The sequence below is a fragment of the Helianthus annuus genome, chromosome 5, assembly GCF_002127325.2.
Source record: "Helianthus annuus cultivar XRQ/B chromosome 5, HanXRQr2.0-SUNRISE, whole genome shotgun sequence".
NCBI classification, from domain to species: domain Eukaryota; kingdom Viridiplantae; phylum Streptophyta; class Magnoliopsida; order Asterales; family Asteraceae; genus Helianthus; species Helianthus annuus.
In genome coordinates this window covers 47,112,509-47,132,201 of record NC_035437.2, presented here as the reverse complement: position 1 = coordinate 47,132,201, position 19,693 = coordinate 47,112,509, and positions in this window count along the sequence as shown.

Here is a 19,693-nt window from a genome sequence, read left to right as displayed (position 1 = left end):
GGGAGAGGAGGGATGGGGAGGGATTTTTAACTCGGGAACACACCCTAAAACTATAAATCTGATTTCCTTGTTACTCTCGTGGGATGGGGCATCTAAGTGTACTACCCTAGCAAAGACCAATCTCGTATTGACATATTAATTCTACACCCAAAGTACTTTAAAACCACAAAATACTTGTAAGTCCCGTAAAACGGATCTTTCAATGATATCAAACAACCAATTGATTCTGCGGAATCCAATCAATAGGTGATTTAAGAAAAAACACAAATATACGAAGAACACAATACCGAATCACTTTTAATACTTGCACACGTTCTATTACTTGAATAAGCAAAACATCTGGTACAAGTATCCAACACCACAATCGCCTCTCTCTGACTCTCTAGAAGTTGTGAAACAATGAGGCTCAAACCCTAAAACAAGTTAAAAACTTGTTTATATACCTGCTCAAGCTCACTGCCCTACATGGGCTCCCCTTAGGCCTGCTTGGCCCACATGGCCTAAAGCTTGGCCCAAGTGACCTATAAAGGTCCAAAACCTAATGTTAACTAACCCGGTAAGGCCCAGTTCGTAACCATAGCCCGTTGTGTTAATGTGATGCGTCAGTCTCACACTTTAGGGCCTAACAATCTCCCCCTAGACTGATGCCATCAAATTGTCTTCATAATCTGAATTCAGCAACGTATTCAACGAAGTCTATGGTCGACGCTATGCTGCAGATGTTGTGGAAGTTCTTGACTTCTGAACTCTCAGTGCTGCGTCTCTTTCTTCAGCTCTTGTGGTTAGCTTCATATCAGGATCACGATCAGCATTTGCTTGAAAATCTTGTTAAAAAGAATATGAGAGGAGGATTCTCAACAGCTCTTTTCTTCTTCAGTCTTTCTCTTTCAAGCAGGTTCATAGGTACTTCTTCAAATGCACTATCACTGTCAGACGGCAATTCGTATCCGATTCTTCTGACTCAGGTACATCTTGTTTTTGTGATGCTTCATGCTTTGTCAGCAGCTAACAACATCTCAATCTTCATCAACTCATGTTTCTTGATTGAAATCAAGTTCTGCACATGCTCAAAAATTCATAAGCAAACATTTCTTATGTAACAGGGGAACGTACCGTATGAACACTAGGTACATCCATGTACTTATACTCGGATTTCACAGTTTAAATTCTTTCAACTTTTGATGATCAGTCAAATCTTCAAGAACAGTTACATTTTTTATTTTAAGAAAAACAAATAAACACTCTATTTTTGGATTTTTGGTTTTATAGAAAACAAGACACTATTTTTGTATTTTTTGTATTTTTCTAATTTTTTAATTTTTTAAGAACTAAAAACAAATAAAACTTAAAATATAAACAACTACTATAATATACAATTACAATTGCAATGAGATCAAAATTCGTTCTCAGGCAGACTAAGTAACACTTTTCACTACGAGCCTAATCAAATCGGTCTATGTGATTCCCAATATGTTTGTCCGCTTAAACTTTAATGCTCAACTTTTAATTTTTCAACTTCGTGATATGCTTAAGGTAATATTATACTATTATACCCGTGTATCCCATTCCAAGGCATACCCCCGCGATCAATGTAAGCACAACGATTCATCATAACAGGTGAGTATACTGACGTCATCCTTTTTTATTTACAAAGTTAGACCATTGGTGACAGGTCAGTACTTTCGTACAGCAGAGCGACCAATGATTGTGTTCAACGAGGGCGAGGCAAATACCATTTTGGTACGAATTTGGCTCTTTGAGCATTGGGAATTTTCTCATTTTGAGATTTGATTCCTTAGGGTTTATGTCCTCTTGGGATCTTTTAAGATATCCTGACTGTGTCTAGGTCTACATATAATCTGGATGCAACAGAAGGACAGCCAAGATATCCCCGGATGATTCAACAACATAAAGACCTGAAACCTCAAATGTTGGCTATCAATCAACGCAAGATTTAAGAGCACAAAATCATACGCCGTTGGCATACACAAGGTTGGACTCCTCCAACGCCTTTACCGCATTAATGCGGGCAAGGTTGGCTTCCTCAAGTGCCTTGGTCGCGGTGTTGCGGCTAGCAATGGCTTCCTCCACTGCCGCAAAAGTCGCGTCCTCCTTCTTCTCCAGGCTGGCATTCGCCGCCTTCAGGTTAACAATTTTTAACGAAGATGGTAAAATTTTTCATTTTCATGAACACCCCCTCCACCCGCGTTGGAGCTGGCCCCATGCTAAAAAATGGGGGACTTCTGCTTGTGTGCCCCCTCGCCTTCACCGGACCCCCGCTGCACAGTGGGGTTGATAAGGTTATCCGATGAGTCAACAACATCATCGTAAACAGTGGTCTCGCCCACTGGAGATTCGAACAGCCACCCTGCGTCCTGTACAGGTGGGGTTTCTTCACTGCTTACAATTTGAACAACTTTTTCAGGTCCAGGGTCCTTCTTCTTTTCTTCAACCGCAGACCAGGGTGGTGAAGACGATGGAGTAGGAAAAGTTGTGCTTATGGCAACTGCAAAAACACAACGCAGATAATTAAGGAAAAGTTCAACAAAACATACCTCAAGGAAAAATGTGTGAACTTACCCTTGGCAGGCTGCGCAAGGCGCGTACCCAGCAACGCCGTCATACCACGACGCAGGGTAACCTTCTTCACCGCACCGGTAGGTGCGGTCTCCACCTTCCTCTTCTGCCCTATCACGGGCCCGGTACCAGCGCCACCTGCGCCCGAGGAAGACCCTAGCACATCCAACCCCTCAAGAGTATCAAAGACTAAGACATAATCTTCAGACTTAGTTTATCTGGGGCGGAAGGTACTTGATGGAGCCTGTTTTACCTTAATGGTGACTGCCTTTTCTGGTCGTTTGGCCTTTGTCGCTTTAGTTGCAACCGCACCTATGGCTGTAGCTCCTGTGCTACCACCAGCACTTGCTTTCCCACCAACCGCGGGTGCAGGGTGGACTACTAGTGCCGCAAGCGTACCTTTGGCAGGTAACACAGAAATTACCTTGCTTTCCCACCAACCGCGCGTGCGGGGTGGACTCCTAGTGCCTCTTTCCTTGCAGACAAGCTTCTTTTTGCTGCCTAGTTTCCACCGCAACATCATATGAAGAACCTGCAGCTCCTTGCTGGTTAATGCAATCAAGGGAATAACCTGGGGCTCCTGATACCACTCATGCGCCTCCAAAGTGGGAAGGGGCAACTTCTCTTTTGGAATGTTCACAAAAACACTCCAAAAATATTTCTTACACCCAACCGTAACCTCGTTTACATTAAAGAATTTGGACTTCCAGTTCGTGAGGCCCTTAGGAGGCTGCTCCAAAAGCTTGAATGCGCCCGTGCGGAGGATGAAAGAATAAAAACCCAATTGGGCTTGCATCTGGTAGAACCGATGTAACTTCTCAACCGTCAGCTCAAGATCCTGGGATCGGAAACAGTACTCGAAATGGCGAGCACGAACCATCCCCAACGGGCTGAGCTGATATGGATTCTATTATACTCCAGCAACTCCACCATGAACACCGTCAACGGCAAACGGAAATTCCCGGTCCCGAAGAAATCGGCAAAGAGAGTTATAAATCCGGCAGGGGCATCGGCGGAAGTCTCGCCCTCTGCCGGATAACGGGCTCCATATTCATCTGGCATCCTGACGTTTAACATCAGTTGCCAGAATGACCCTACTGTCCACTTCAACACCGGCATAGCACGCCGGCATCGACGTTCTCAACATCATCTTCCACTGGTGACAACGGTGGAGAAGATGGTATCGATGGTGAGGCCATCAAAAGAAATGTAGATATGAGGGGGGAAGAGAAAAAGATGACTTGAACTCGCCGGAAAAAAAACAAACACACTCGTCGGAGAAGAAGAAGAAGAAGATAAAGGGCAAATTTCTTGAAATTTGAAACAAGTGAAGGGAAACCCTAAAGGGTTATCCCTTTTTATACCCTTCGCATTGAATATAAGGGACGTGACTGTCACACCCCAACCGATGGCGGAATCATCGGAGCGCAGCACTGAGCGAAACAGATTGTTCAAAGAAATTCCATAACAACTAATATTACCGAATAGTTTAAATATCACGTCCCATACCATGACCCATAAGATAAGTTCAGTTATTACAGACGTAGGTATCCTTTAAACAAAAACATGTTCCGACAACTCAGATTTAAACACATAAATATAAATTGTCTTGGTTTCTAGACTCTTTTCTAGCCTCGATTTCACAGCAGAGAAAGCAAGTAAGCATCCTAAACACCTGTCACATACGTTAAAATAAAGTCAATACATATAATGTAAAGGTGAGCATACAAGTTTGATAATAGCATATAGAGTTCGAATAGTTTACGCATAACCAGCACGTACACAGAGAAAAACGAAGCATGTTAATTATCGACATGGACCTATCGATACCAATGACTGCGGGTTGACCGTCCGAGACGGTTCGCAATACATGATTACCACCGTAATCCATGTAAGTAATTGTCCTTAACAACCCCCGTGTGAACGGGTGCTGAGTCCAAACTATAGTACTACGTCGTTAAGGCAGGCAGACGGCATTCCACGTGTAAACACAATCAACAAGCATTCATTAAGTCACGTAATACATGCAAATTGGTTAGCGTTCAAATAGTTTGAATAATATGTTTGATTGTGATTTTGATAAGTAACGTATGTAACACCCAAAAGTGCTAAAGCAAAAAGGGTTCGAGTATACTCACTGTGATTGATTATGGATTGAAGGGAGCGCTGAGAGTAGGGTTAGCCTGAATAGTTCGATAGCACAACAATGAGTAACGTGGAAATGCAAACAAATGTGGATGGATCGAATAGGCTGGTCGATCGAACGGCAGGTTCGATCGAACGGGCTGTTCGGTCGGCTGGTATATCCGATTGGACAGTCCTGTTCGATCGGCCGGTAGGCTCGATCGGCTGGGCCATTCGAGTGGATTGTTTCTTCCTCTGATGTGTTTGTGTTTGAGGATTTGAACTTTTGAAGTTTTCGTTGTAGTATATGAGAACACTAAAATGTCCTTACCTTTCAGGTCAATCGATCGAACGGTCCGTTCGATCGGCCGGCTTAACCGATCGGCTGGGAACTTTTGAAGTGGTTCTCAACAGGATGTCGCTCGATCGAACAGTCTGTTCGATCGGCTGGCATTCCTACTACGAACGAGTTGTGAAAACGATTAAGTGTTGAAGCATAGTATCTCATGATCCGAAGAGTAATGTTTACCAATCGAGTAGCGTACTCGATCGAACATCACTTCGTCAATAGTATACTTCATGAAAATTTGAAAGTGTGGAACCATGTGCTAGCCGATCGGCTGGCCCGGTCGATCGGCTGGCATGTCCGATCGGCTGGGCTGTTTGAACAGCCTAGCCGTTCGGCCAGCATTTCTGACCTGGTCGGCTTTTCGTTTAACACTTGGCTGTTTGGTCACTTGTTGTCGTATCGAGGTAGTTTGATAACGAGTTGAACTATAATATCCTCCGTCCCTACTCGTTTCTTCGGCTCGGACAGGAATCACCCAAGTCCGGTCGGTAAACGGTTCGGAACGTCGGTTTAGAGTTTAACCCAAAATCGGTGAACCTAGTATATAGAATCCGAATCTTGAACCTCTTAACTGTTAGAATGATTAGTTAGCCGGTTCAAGCTCCGTTTCTACCGGTTTAAAGGTTTTAAGTGTAAAAGGTTGAAGAAAGTTGGGAATTATTCATAAAATGTTAAGATTTGTAAGAATCTTAGTTTGTTTATGTGGAAATCGGTCAGATCTAAGCTATTCACGGTTGAATGAGGCCCAAGTTTAGTGTTCTTGAAGAACACTATGATGACATCACCCAAGAACACTTAGATCTTGATGATTTCATGGTTAGAAATCGAGTTTTGAAAGATAGAAAGGTGTAGAATAATGGAATGATAAAAAACGTACAAGAATTAGAGTGGAAACTTACCGGAGTTGAGAGAAATCTGAGAAAATGTGAAGAAGAAGGCTGGTTCGGTCAGAGCTTTCCAAAAAATGGAAAGTGTGACAATGACAACCCTATTTATAGGCTCCAAAAGGGGAAAGTGGCAGCCGATCGGCCAGGAGCTCCGATCGAATGGGCTGCTCGATCGGCTAGGAAGATGCTAGCCGATCGGCTGGCCTGTTCGATCAGGATGCCTCCTGTTCGATCCGCGACTCACTTTGAGTATTTCGCGACGATTTTCGACGTTTCGATTTCGATGGACGATGATACGAATACGATAGAGTTCCTAGTCAAATTACTTTCAGTCCCAACTACTATATCTAACATGCAATCTTCTATAAGTCACGTTTCGATGTCGGTTTCGATTGAGTTCGATTGCTTTTCGAGTTTCGATTTGATTTTCGATTGATTCGCTTGAATATCACACCAACATATAAGTAAATACGCACAAGTAACATATAAGGCACACACACAAGTATAATAACACCAGAGTTCGCATAATTCGAGTCTCGAGCTTGATTGATGAATCGATTAGCTTGATTATTGATTGATTAACTTTATCGCATTGTTACTTCCTACTATTCACAGTCGTAAATCAGTCGCATCGATTTAAACATTCGATCATTTCATATATACAACACTTACTCCACATAATACAAAAGTAAAAAGAACATTAATAGTCAAAGAAGTCAAAGTTGACTTGGACTTTGACTTTGACTTTGACATTTGAAAACACGGGGTGTTACAGTGATTGCAAAAACGTGCGCTTTTTGCGCTAATCAACGACCGCCAGCTGGCAAGCGACGGTTCTTTGACAGTTACCACGCGCGCGTCAAATTGCATGCGCCTGACTGTGAATGACCGTTAAGCTTCTGCTATAGTGCAATTAATGCCTCGGGTAGTGCAGTAGTCGTCATCACATCACCTTTTCACCATCAAGATCCCACCAACTTCCACCTGCGGTTCACATGGTTGCATTACACGACAAATAACCAAACACCTTCTCCGCTTTCACTTGCGGTTAATGCGAAAAGGTAAATCGCAACTGCGAACACATGTGACTATGGAAACGGTGGCTATGGGAAATACAAACCGTAACCGCATGTGACTATGGAAACAGTGGCTATGGGAAATTTCCATAATCCACTTCGCCCACGGTTCACACACAAAGTTTCACTTTGACCACACAAAAAGTGGTGGACTATAACACCACAACAGAACCACTTGCGTCGGCCACCGCATCGCGGTCTCCTACAGCAAGAACAACTGGTTTCAGTGTTCTTTTTACTTTTAAATTAATTCCATTTATTCAAAAAAGAAGAACACTCAGACAAACGACCAGTTAATGAACATCAAGTAACTGAAACAGATACTCGGAAGCTATTAATGCAGACTCTTGATAATCATTGTGAACTTGAGAACTGGAAGCTCAACAATGGTGATAACAAGTCTACTTATGATTTTGTTTATCTACCCATTGTTTCAAAAAAGTTTGTTGCCTTTTCAACTTAAAAAGAAAATTGTTTTTTTATTAAAAAAACAAATGTTTTAAATTAAAGTAAGTCAATTTAATTTAATTTGTTTTGCTCCAATTGAAACGTGTAATTGTGATTAGGTTAAATTGATTAATAATGATGAATACAAGGCCCAATATATAGATAAACTAATTACAACTTGGTACCCTTAATAATAATAAATTTGTCTAATTTAAATATCTTAATCTGTCACACCCCCAAAATTCACATGCGGAGTACCACCGCTTGGAGGCGTGACTGACCAGGATCTTAGCCACTACTTATCTTGAACGGGTTAGTTATTGTCGCAATGAGGGTATAATTAGCGGCCAATTTAATTTTTTCAAAACATAGTTTAAGTTTGCAGCGGAAAGGAAAGGAGAGCGTATCGTAATTTAAAACCACAAGTTTATTAATTGTGCAACTTACAAACCACGCACTCCAGCCGATTGCAATGTCCGTCCAAAACTGTTTCGAGCAACCTGCAAAGCATGCAGTAGGGTGTCAACATAAAGTTGGCGAGTTCACGAGTTGTCCGGTTTTAGTTTTTCAAAAACGTAAGTTGTTTAGATATACCATTTATAATCACGTTATGGGGAGCTACCCCATCTGTAAGCTTACTAAACTGTTGATACCGAAACTGTTGACGGAAAGTTGTTGTGCCCCGAGTCAATGTCTATCATCATTGACCAAGTTGCAAGGTCTACTAGTTCACGCCCGATCCCCCTGGTCACGGTGTGAGGTTGTCAAACCTAATAGCTCTATCAACTAATAACCCGTTCGCCCCCGGCGATTAATCGGTATTGTAAGCAGGGACTTAGTGTGATAGAGTTTCGTTTAGTTTTGCTACCCGTCAAAGGTCTCGACTCGCAGCTGTGCAGATGCTTCCAGAATTCCTCAGAATAGTACTAGCCAATCAAATTTCATAAGCATGTACTAGCCAATCAGGTTTCACTAACATGTTCCCCATTTCCTACCCTTACCAACTCAGATCAAATGCATACATTTCAAATATTTTTGGCATCGTTCAAACAATTCATCATCTAGGGTTTTCACATTCATATTCATTCAACGTTCTCATATGATCAGTCAACATTTCGTAACATATATTATTACCAAACAAGTTGCATATTAATCGTAGCGAGGAACATCTTGTATACCAAGCAGTTGAAATGTGGCTATATTTATATGTGTATAACCAAGGTTCACAAAATTCTCTAGCATAACACACTTCAATAGTTAACACATCCCAATATACAATCAATTCCATAACAAACACACACCTAAATATAATCATAACAGTTTTGAGCACCTTCGGACCTTATGTACTTGTAAAACAAACAGTTAAGCTTAGGGTAATACCATAAACATCATATAAATCCCGAATTCATACTTACTCAGCCACATTATTTAGACATTCTTAAATCATTTTACCAACAGTTGGTGCTAAACATCCTAACATACTTTTGAACCTCATGTATACCAATACAGTTTACCACCTATAGCTCTAACCAAAACCACAATAAACATCAAAGGTAATATCACACACCCGACATTTACATTCTTTTTAAACAGCCTCTAATACACATAGCCAAGATTCATAGCAACCACAGTTGTTCAAGACAATATATATTACTAACCGTAACTGAAACATTGAGACCCGAGCATCAAATCTGAGCTGAAACTGATGACCACCGTTTCACGGCCGTCGGTTGCCGTTGTTTGTCACCGTCCCATTTCATTTACCCACACCATCTCCGTTTGCCGCCTCCACCGCTGATTCTCTCTCTCTGCGTCTCTGCTGTGTGCCGCCGTATGCCACCACCGGTTGGTGGTGGCCGGTCGTCTGCTCGAAGTAAAACAGGGGCTGAGGTGTGTGTGCGTGAGGGTGATGAAAGGAGTACAAGGGGTTTAGGTGTGTGTGTGTGGATCTAACTGTAGAGGAGGAATTTGAAGTGGGGTTAGGGTTTTGTGTTGTGCAAACGGACAGAATGAGGGTGAGGAGAAAATAGGGAGTGTGGGTGTGTGATCGGAAGAGGAGCCGGAGCTCGCCAGAATATCTATCTCCGGTGACCGGAGATCTAGAGAGGGAGACAGAAGTGGTTGTTGTGTACGGCTGCCCCATTTCTTTAGGGTTTATGTTTTTAGAAAGAAAATGAGGGGTAAGGGGGATTAGCATGTTATATAGGCTAGGGTTTTAGGATGTTTAGATGAGTTGGGTTGGGCTTAACCCAAGTAGACTAATCCGCAAAATACCGTTTGGGTCTGTAAAATATCGGGTGTCTTGCTTAACTGACTGGCTCGCTTATCTTAACACTTAAAATTATAACGGTAATTAAATTAATAACTAAATAAATGAATCTCTCATTGTCCGCTATCGTTATTTAATAACAACCAAGGATAATAATGATAATAATAATAATAGTGAATATGAGCATTAATAAAAATACTCATCTCTCGACGATCCGGATCAAGGTATTGAAGTCTATGGGGTTCCACTCTAAAACCAATTGGTGATAGAGGGAGTAACCCAAGATCTTATTAATACAACCGGAAGGTCTTATTCTTTCGATGTGGGATAGGGCTCCTCCAATACCCTCCCGCACGTGTAACCCGGTCTATCAAGAGGTGTACACGTGGCCTTAACCGGAGCTGACATAGAGCCGTGGCTCTGATACCATATTGAAGTCTATGGGGTTCCACTCTAAAACCAATTGGTGATAGAGGGAGTAACCCAAGATCTTATTAATACAACCGGAAGGTCTTATTCTTTCGATGTGGGATAGGGCTCCTCCAATACAAGGGTCCGAGTTATCACATTCTCCCCATGTTACAGGAATTTCGTCCTCGAAATTTAAGCAAAAGTCATACGATTCGCTCTATTTGTATACATAGACTCCATTACCATACGTAAATACAAGCAATTTCACGAAACTCCACAGAACGAACATGCAAGCCACATAGGACATAAGATCACATAGCACGTAAGATCATGTAGCCCAAGATACACAGTGTTCGTATGCATTTCACATAGCATAGAATTCCACAAATTTAATTATAACATCCAAGTAACGTACAGGAAAACCCGAAGTGTCACATTATCCCCAAGTTCCGGAAATTTCGTCCCGAAATTTAGCACGCATCCACTGACAAACTAGTGTGTTTAAAAGTTTTCGTGGGGTGTCACATCATCCCCTTGTTGGCTCGAAATTTCTTCCCGAAATTTCAGTTGTAGCTTCAGTGCTGGAAGTAATGTTTGTAGACAACTTGGGATACGTGCGCATCAGCGGGTTTTCTCGTTCCCAGGTATACTCTGGGCCATGACGCTAGTTCCAACGAACTCGGTCAGTTGACATCTTGTTACACTCGAGGGTCACGGTCTCAACCGGTTCCTTAATAAGGTGGTAGAGTCGAGTCTATTAACTAACATCGGATATTAACCAAAATATGGATAGGTATTCCTCGCGGGAATAGCAGTCTTAAAGGCATCCCTCCCAGGAACAGTAGTTTAAAAGTATTTCCCCCCGGGAATAACAGTTTGTTTGACCATTCGTATTCGGGTGTGCAGCGATGCTCTTGCCTAGATGTGAGCCCAAGGATTTGTGCCTAGCCTGCCACGACCCGGAGGCAAAACGTTGGTCTCGATCCAGGATAATAGAGGTTGGCACCCCGTGCCTAGCAATTGCTTCTTACAAGTAGACAGCTGCAAGTTTCGAAAACCTGCCCTTCCCCTTGTTCACAAGGAAGTGCGCACTCTTAGTCAAATGATTTATGATCCCCCAATTGGGCCTTGGGGTCGTGATGCATCTTGTCCGCGTTGGGATGTATCATGTGGACTTGTGTGCTTCGCCCATCACAAGCTCTCGGAGATTCCCGTAAGATGGAACCCAGAACATTCCATAAAGCATTGAGCGCAATTGCCTTTGAGTTCGAGCGGGTTTTCCATGCCCCGCATGGACTCAGCCAAAGGATTTTCTGTTTGCAGAGTTTCTACTGGAGCGTTTCAGGTTTGATCAGGAGGTTCGAAGGAATGGTAAAATGTAACGCACCTACCTACTTAGGTTTAGTCTCTTGTTAGCCTAGTCCGGATGATGCCTGATCGCGCATTCGTGATCGTTTAGGAGTTTGACCCCGTCGCTGCTGTCGCGTGTTCAAAGACTGTGCTGGAGACTCTCGTGATCGGTGTAAGTCATGCAGTTGGTACCGTACGGGTAATGTCTCCTCATTTTGAGCGCAAGGACTACGGCTCCAAATCCTGAACCGTGTGTATTGTAGCCCCCTTTTGGGAACTTTGAGTTGACGAGAAATGCAAGCGATCGAGAAAATCGGGCCTTGCGACGCCAAAAGTCGAGCGTTGAAAACTTAGCGTAAAGCGGTTTGGGCCGTAGAGATCCTGGGGTTAAGCATATGAGTCGTTCGGATCCCCTACTGGTTCTCGGGGTAGGTTCAGATGTCGTCGAAGGGGTCAGGCGTCAAATTTTGACGAAGTGGGACAAACTCGAAGTTGTGACTGTGTGTCGATCGTATCAAGTCCGAAGGACCGTACTTGATATACCTTTACCTCCGGGGCATCCTTGGCTCGTTGCTCCTACGAGTAACGTTCGTAGAAGGTAATTCGTCCAAACGGAGGTTTGTGCAGAATAGGGTAGGAATTTGTGAAGCATCACGCGGGTAGCAAGAAATTATGCAATAAGGGTAGTCGCAATCAATGCGTTCAACTTGGGGGCAAACATAATGGCTTTGGGATCAATAAGGATTTATCTGGTGTTGATGAGGTAGCTGGTCGTACACAAGTTGCATGTGGTTAGAATAAAGAACGTAGCTTGCCGATATGGAGTGTTACGTCAATGTGGTTAGCATAGTAAGAAGCAGCTAGAGAGGGATGGTCACCGTGCGGGTCTGTAGGTTTTAGGGGCTACTAAGATGTCTGGCGGGATGCGATTCCTCAAATCACTAGGAAATCAAGCTTGAGTGTGTAGTTCTAAGTCGCGTGATTGAGTTCAAAGTAGCGCTTGCGTCGTCGAGGGGTTTCGATGCGAAACTTCCGAAAGCAGGTTGTTTTGAGGAAGTATGATTGAAGCAACACATTGCTGGATTTCAAGGGCTCGAAAGTTTTCCGACTATAGGTCGAGTTTGTTGAATTCACTAAGTCGAGGAGAGATCTGGTCAAGGCTTCTATATGAAGAAACGTGGATGTCGCAATAAAGAAACGTCAGAAGTGAGGATACCGCCCAAACAATAATTGCTGCTTCGTACGAAAGCTAGTGAAAGGATTCACATGATCAGAAAAGTCGTCAAAGAATAACGGCTCTTGGAAAAAGGAAGGTTAAGGTAAGCATCTAGGTCGTCGTGCTCGTCGACGAGTTGTCTGGTTTGTGTCTTCGTCGTGTCACGCCTCCACATATGCCGATTTGTAAGAAAGATATCAGTTTATGGGGTTTTGGGGCGTGCTGTGGTATAAGGTTGAACTGGAATAAGGTTTCACCACATAATCGAGGGATTTGGGGAACTAGCTCCGTGATCGATGGAAGCGCGATACGATCGTTGGCACTACAATGAGAAGCATACATCGTGCATGCTTCTTGTGTTTGAGATGTGCAAACAGAAATCCGAAAAGTGTAGGCTTACTAAAGTGCTTTAGGAATCCATGTCATCGGTCGGATGAGGGAACGCGTCTCAACACTCAAGTCGGGAAAAGAAGTATGCGAATACAAGGGTGTGAATGAAGTTGTCGATCCCACTAATCTTGGCTAGTTGCTCCACACATGAAGCCAAATAGTTGTGCTACTACGCCATAGCAGTTTGTTTCTCCAATAACGCGTGATTTTGGATTTGCTATCCTGTGTCGCTTTGCTCTCGAAACTTCTTTCTAGGATCCGTAACGGGCTCCTAGAGGTTCATCGCGTCGGTTTGTTCTAGCTCAGAACGGAAATCGGAAAGAAAATGCGTGGGTGAGAGAGCTAGGGATAACTGGTTCCTTGCCCTCCACGTGTTGTGATTTCGAATCAAGGTTAGGAGATTCCACTCCCACTTAGCGCACATCAGGGTTGCGTAGTTTTCGTATGATTCACAGTACTGAATACAAACTATACAGCTACGTATTTACGCACATATGCTACATATATACATACACATTTACACATATATGTGTGCACAAGTAAATGCCGATGACTATAATTACCATGTGAGTACCTGAATCTGACGAACCTTGCAATCAGGAGTGTGGTGTCGTTGTGGTTTTCATTAAGGAACGGTTATAGTCTGGTTTCCATATAAAAACATTTTTCATCTTAAAGATATTTTATATCTTAAACCTAGTTCACTATAACCAATGGCTCTGATACCAATCTGTCACACCCCCAAAATCCACATGCGGAGTACCACCGCTTGGAGGCGTGACTGACCAGGATCTTAGCCACTACTTATCTTGAACGGGTTAGTTATTGTCGCAATGAGGGTATAATTAGCGGCCAATTTAAATTTTTCAAAACATAGTTTAAGTTTGCAGCGGAAAGGAAAGGAGAGCGTATCGTAATTTAAAACCACAAGTTTATTAATTGTGCAACTTACAAACCACGCACTCCAACCGATTGCAATGTCCGTCCAAAACTGTTTCGAGCAACCTGCAAAGCATGCAGTAGGGTGTCAACATAAAGTTGGCGAGTTCACGAGTTGTCCGGTTTTAGTTTTTCGAAAACGTAAGTTGTTTAGATATACCATTTATAATCACGTTATGGGGAGCTACCCCATCTGTAAGCTTACTAAACTGTTGATACCGAAACTGTTGACGGAAAGTTTTTGTGCCCCAAGTCAATGTCTATCATCATTGACCAAGTTGCAAGTTCTACTAGTTCACGCCCGATCCCCCCAGTCACGGTGTGAGGTTGTCAAACCTAATAGCGCTATCAACTAATAACCCGTTCGCCCCCGGCGATTAATCGGTACTGTAAGCAGGGACTTAGTGTGATAGAGTTTCGTTTAGTTTTGCTAGTTGTGATTTATAAATAATATCCAAACATATCTCCCCCGGAGATAGTAATTTAAAAGTACCCATTCGTATTTCCCCCGGAAATAACAGTTCGAAAGTGTTTTTCCCAAAGTTGGCAGTTTATCCGAGTAAATGATATCCAAACGTATCTCCCCCGGAGATAGTAGTTTAAAAAGTGCCCATTTGTTTTTCCCCCGGAAATAATAGTTCGGAAGTAAGTTTTCCAAATATGGCAGTTTGTCCGTGTCCCTCCTTGGGACGCATGCTTTTAGTGTGTGAACTCACCTTGGTTTGCTCGGCAGACAATTTACTTGTGTTAGGTTGGTCAACCATACCCTATTATGGTTATACATATTTATTAGGTTCGTGTGCAAGTAACGTCTCGTATAAATTGCACGTATCTAATACGTAGCACGTAATTCCACATTTCATATAATGCACACACTTTGTACAATGTACAGCAATGGCAACAGTAATACGTATCGTATCAGCATATATGTTTTTGGGCCTCTCTTACCATGTGAGCAATCAAACAGTAGCAGTTAATCAACAACAGTAGCACATAGCCCAAAACGTAACATCACATAGTGCGGCCCAATAATGAATTTAAGTAGTCCAGTCAAAACCGGATAGTCTCGACTCGAGACTATGAGGTCTCGAGTCGCAACCACTGGGTTCTGAGTCGTAAACGGGAGGTCTCGAGTAGTGCGGTTATGAGTCGCAACCACTGAGATCTCGAGTCTGGTATCAAGTCAAGATCAGGACATCTCGAGTCGCAACCTGTCCAGTCTCGAGTCGGGCTTGAGTCGAGATCATGAGATCTCGAGTCGCAACCAGGCTGGTCTCGACTCCTGGAGCATGATGTCTGGTTTCGAGTTGCCAATCAAAGGTCTCGAATCGCAACCATAAGGTTGACGTGATGTCGTGGTCACAATCAAATTTAATCCCAAGAACAACTATATAGATAGCGGCAAGTGGGTATCGAACACAGGGAATTTATGGAATATGTGTTATCTCGATGTATGTCTAACTTCACTAAAGTAAACTAAATTGAAAGAAAAATAAATTTCAATGTTTGGGTTGATTGGTTTTAATTAACTAAATTAAACTAAATTAGATTACAAATCAAGGTTAAGTTTTGTAACAAGATAAGAGGATAGTGATCATCCCGAGTTTCAGGTTTTAAAGGACAACTAACGTTCATGTTCAACTGGAAAGAACCACATAGACATGGCTCATGTAAGATCAATTGTTTGTGATGAAAGGGAACTAAGTACTCGGATTCCTAGAACGCGAGGTTGTTACCCGATGACCATACCTGATATGCGTTATGGTGGTCTTAATGCACACTTACCCGCAGCATTTCCAACAAATGCCCAGAAATTTACATGCCATCTCCATAGATTTGTCAGTATATTTGGCATGTTAAAGCTGCTCCTACGGGCTTTGCTAGTCCACTTCATGACATATACCTTAATGTCTGGTAGTTTCACCCTTCTCATCTTATTCCTCGAACCCTCTTCCCCACACTTGTTAATTTGAATCATTGATATGGGAAGAGGTTCGGTACACATATCCATCCCATCAGCCTGCTCTACCTCATAATCTGCACACATCATCTGATCTACAAGTGACTCTTCATCAGATAAAGGACTCATTGGTGTGGTATTATCCTCCACAACCTCCTCCTTCATGTGAGAATAATCTCTAATATCGTCAGGTAATGGTGAGAGGCGTTCTTCTATCTCTATCTTCAATTTTAAAGTATGACACTTAGAAACTAAGCAGCTGATTCGGTCTTCATCGGACAGTTTGGGTGTTGCTAAATATTGCTCGAGTTTGGACAAAGTTACTTCCAATACAGCAAGCTCTTTTTCCTCCTCGGTCTCATAAACATAAACACCCTCGGGCTCAGAATATTCTTCGGGATGATATTGTCGATATCCCTGATACGGTCTATAGATGCGCGCTTCCATCATCTTTTTATTCCAATACTTTGGGTTTTCTGAATACACCGTGCACACATCATAATCATAAGTGTGATCGCGACCGCAACAAAAACATAGACTATCCATCCTTGCCTCATAATAAACTTCCTCGTCCCGATCGTATCCATATGAATAATAGTCATCCTCCATTTCTGATTCATAATCGTCAACGTATGATGGAGGTGGAAGCTGTGAAACATAAGACACCGGTTTTCCATGCGCCCTCCTATAGTGAGCCTCATGGCAACCAATACATGGATGTCGTGGACCCCCGCACAATCTACACGTAAATAAGCTGAAATTTGTGTAATGCCCTGTCATCCTGCACAACACAACTCAACTACCAAGTGTAAATCATGAACATAAAAAAATCTTTTTTTGTTTTTTTTTTAATTTTTTTTTCAAACTAATACACAAGATAACACACGTTGCGCACTACTCCCCGGCAGCGGCGCCAAAATTTGACGTGATGTCGTGGTCACAATCAAATTTAATCCCAAGAACAACTATATAGATAGTGGCAAGTGGGTATCGAACACAGGGAGTTTATGGAATATGTGCTATCTCGATGTATGTCTAACTTCACTAAAGTAAACTAAATTGAAAGAAAAATAAATTTCAATGTTTGGGTTGATTGGTTTTAATTAACTAAATTAAACTAAATTAGATTACAAATCAAGGTTAAGTTTTGTAACAAGATAAGAGGATAGTGATCATCCCGAGTTTCAGGTTTTAAGGGACAACTAACGTTTATGTTCAACTGGAAAGAACCACATAGACATGGCTCATGTAAGATCAATTGTTTGTGATGAAAGGGAACTAAGTACTCGGATTCCTAGAACGCGAGGTTGTTACCCGATGACCAATCAACACATATCCAACCCTAATCCCTCCCATGATATCTCGATTGCCAACGGCACCAAGAACATATGGTTTAGAACTATGATCAAACATACATCAACAATTTACAAACAACCAATCAAACACCATAATAAACTAACAACACATGCACAGTCTAATATTCCAGAAATTAAAGAACAAACATAATTGTCACAAATAAAACCTTACATCCGAGACGATCACCAAGCAAACCTAGCCGCTCATAGTGTTATGAACCATCCTCACAATCGAACCTTTGTCCATTGGAATCAAAAACAAAGTCTTCATGTTTAGATCACTCAAGAACACCTTAGAACACCCCAAATTCGCCCCCTTATGTTGGTGCATTTCATCTGTTGACTTCGTCTTAGATTGAGTCATAGTATTAGAATGTTAGATCAGGGCACGTAGTACGAGAAAATAGAAAATTGTATAGGTTTTAAGTGGTAGGTTCGCTTATTTGGACAGGTTAGGATCGCTTATTTGTCAATCAGTGTGGTCCGCTTATACAACCAAAGACGGTCCGCTTATGTGGTCATGTGTCTTTGGAGCGGACCAGAAACACTATATATAGTCCTTGGAGCGAATCATTTGTAACTTTTGGAGAAACTCATACCGAGGTGCTGCCGGATCGAGATTAGCCTGTAATCTGTTATATCTTAATGCAATAGAGTGTTTAAAGTGTAATACTAGCTGTTCCTACGTTAATTGCTTGTTTTCCGCATCTGCGATTGACAAAACTCCTCTGAACGACTCATTGAGATCGAAACACGATCCTACACCTTAGGAGTTACAAAACGAATGGGAATGATTAGATGATGAAAAGGCACCATAAACAACCTTAAATGAGGGAGTTACAAGTTTCACGCTGGCCTCCACCGTAAATTACGGTACCACCGTAGCTTACGGTGGCTTGGAATGGCTTACGGTGGGTCTCTACTGCCTTACGGTGGAAGAAAAGTGCTGGGGTCTACCGTAATTTACGGTACCATCGTAAGTTACGGTAGGCTTCAGCATGAAATTTGTTTTCGGCATAACTTTTTTGTTTCAACTCCGTTTTCTTCACCGTTTTCGCCTACGTTCTCGTAATTTCGTCCTCTATAATGCTATCCTCTTAATTCTTCCATAACAATAATTGATTTTTTTTCATATACTCTCCATCTTTCAATCTCCAATCCAGTTGCGCCTATTCGAAGCTTTATTTCCACACTTTTAAGCCCCAAATGTACCTGAAACACAAGCAACCGTAGTTATCTAATTCTAGACAATTACCCGATTAAATGTGGGATTTTAATATCATTTATACCACTTAAGGGTTGTCCTACGGACTACCCGTCAAAGGTCTCGACTCGCAGCTGTGCAGATGCTTCCAGAATTCCTCAGAATAGTACTAGCCAATCAAATTTCATAAGCATGTACTAGCCAATCAGGTTTCACTAACATGTTCCCCATTTCCTACCCTTACCAACTCAGATCAAATGCATACATTTCAAATATTTTTGGCATCGTTCAAACAGTTCATCATCTAGGGTTTTCACATTCATATTCATTCAACGTTCTCATATGATCAGTCAACATTTCGTATCATATATTATTACCAAACAAGTTGCATATTAATCGTAGCGAGGAACATCTTGTATACGAAGCAGTTTAAATGTGGCTATATTTATATGTGTATAACCAAGGTTCACAAAATTCTCTAGCATAATACACTTCAATAGTTAACACATCCCAATATACAATCAATTCCATAACAGACACACACCTAAATATAATCATAACAGTTTTGAGCACCTTCGGACCTTATGTACTTGTAAAACAAACAGTTAAGCTTAGGGTAATACCATAAACATCATATAAATCTCGAATTCATACTTACTCAGCCATATTATTTAGACATTCTTAAATCATTTTACTAACAGTTGGTGCTAAACATCCTAACATACTTTTGAACCTCATGTATACCAATACAGTTTACCACCTATAGCTCTAACCAAAACCACAATAAACATCAAAGGTAATATCACACACCCGACATTTACATTCTTTTTAAACAGCCTCTAATACACATAGCCAAGATTCATAGCAACCACAGTTGTTCAAAGACAATATATATTACTAGCCGTAACTGAAACATTGAGACCCGAGCATCAAATCTGAGCTGAAACTGATGACCACCGTTTCACAGCCGTCGGTTGCCGTTGTTTGTCACCGTCCCGTTTCATTTACCCACACCATCTCCGTTTGCCGCCTCCACCGCTGATTCTCTCTCTCTGCGTCTCTGCTGTGTGCCGCCGTACGGTTGGTGGTGGCCGGTCATCTGCTCGAAGTAAAACAGGGGCTGAGGTGTGTGTGCGTGA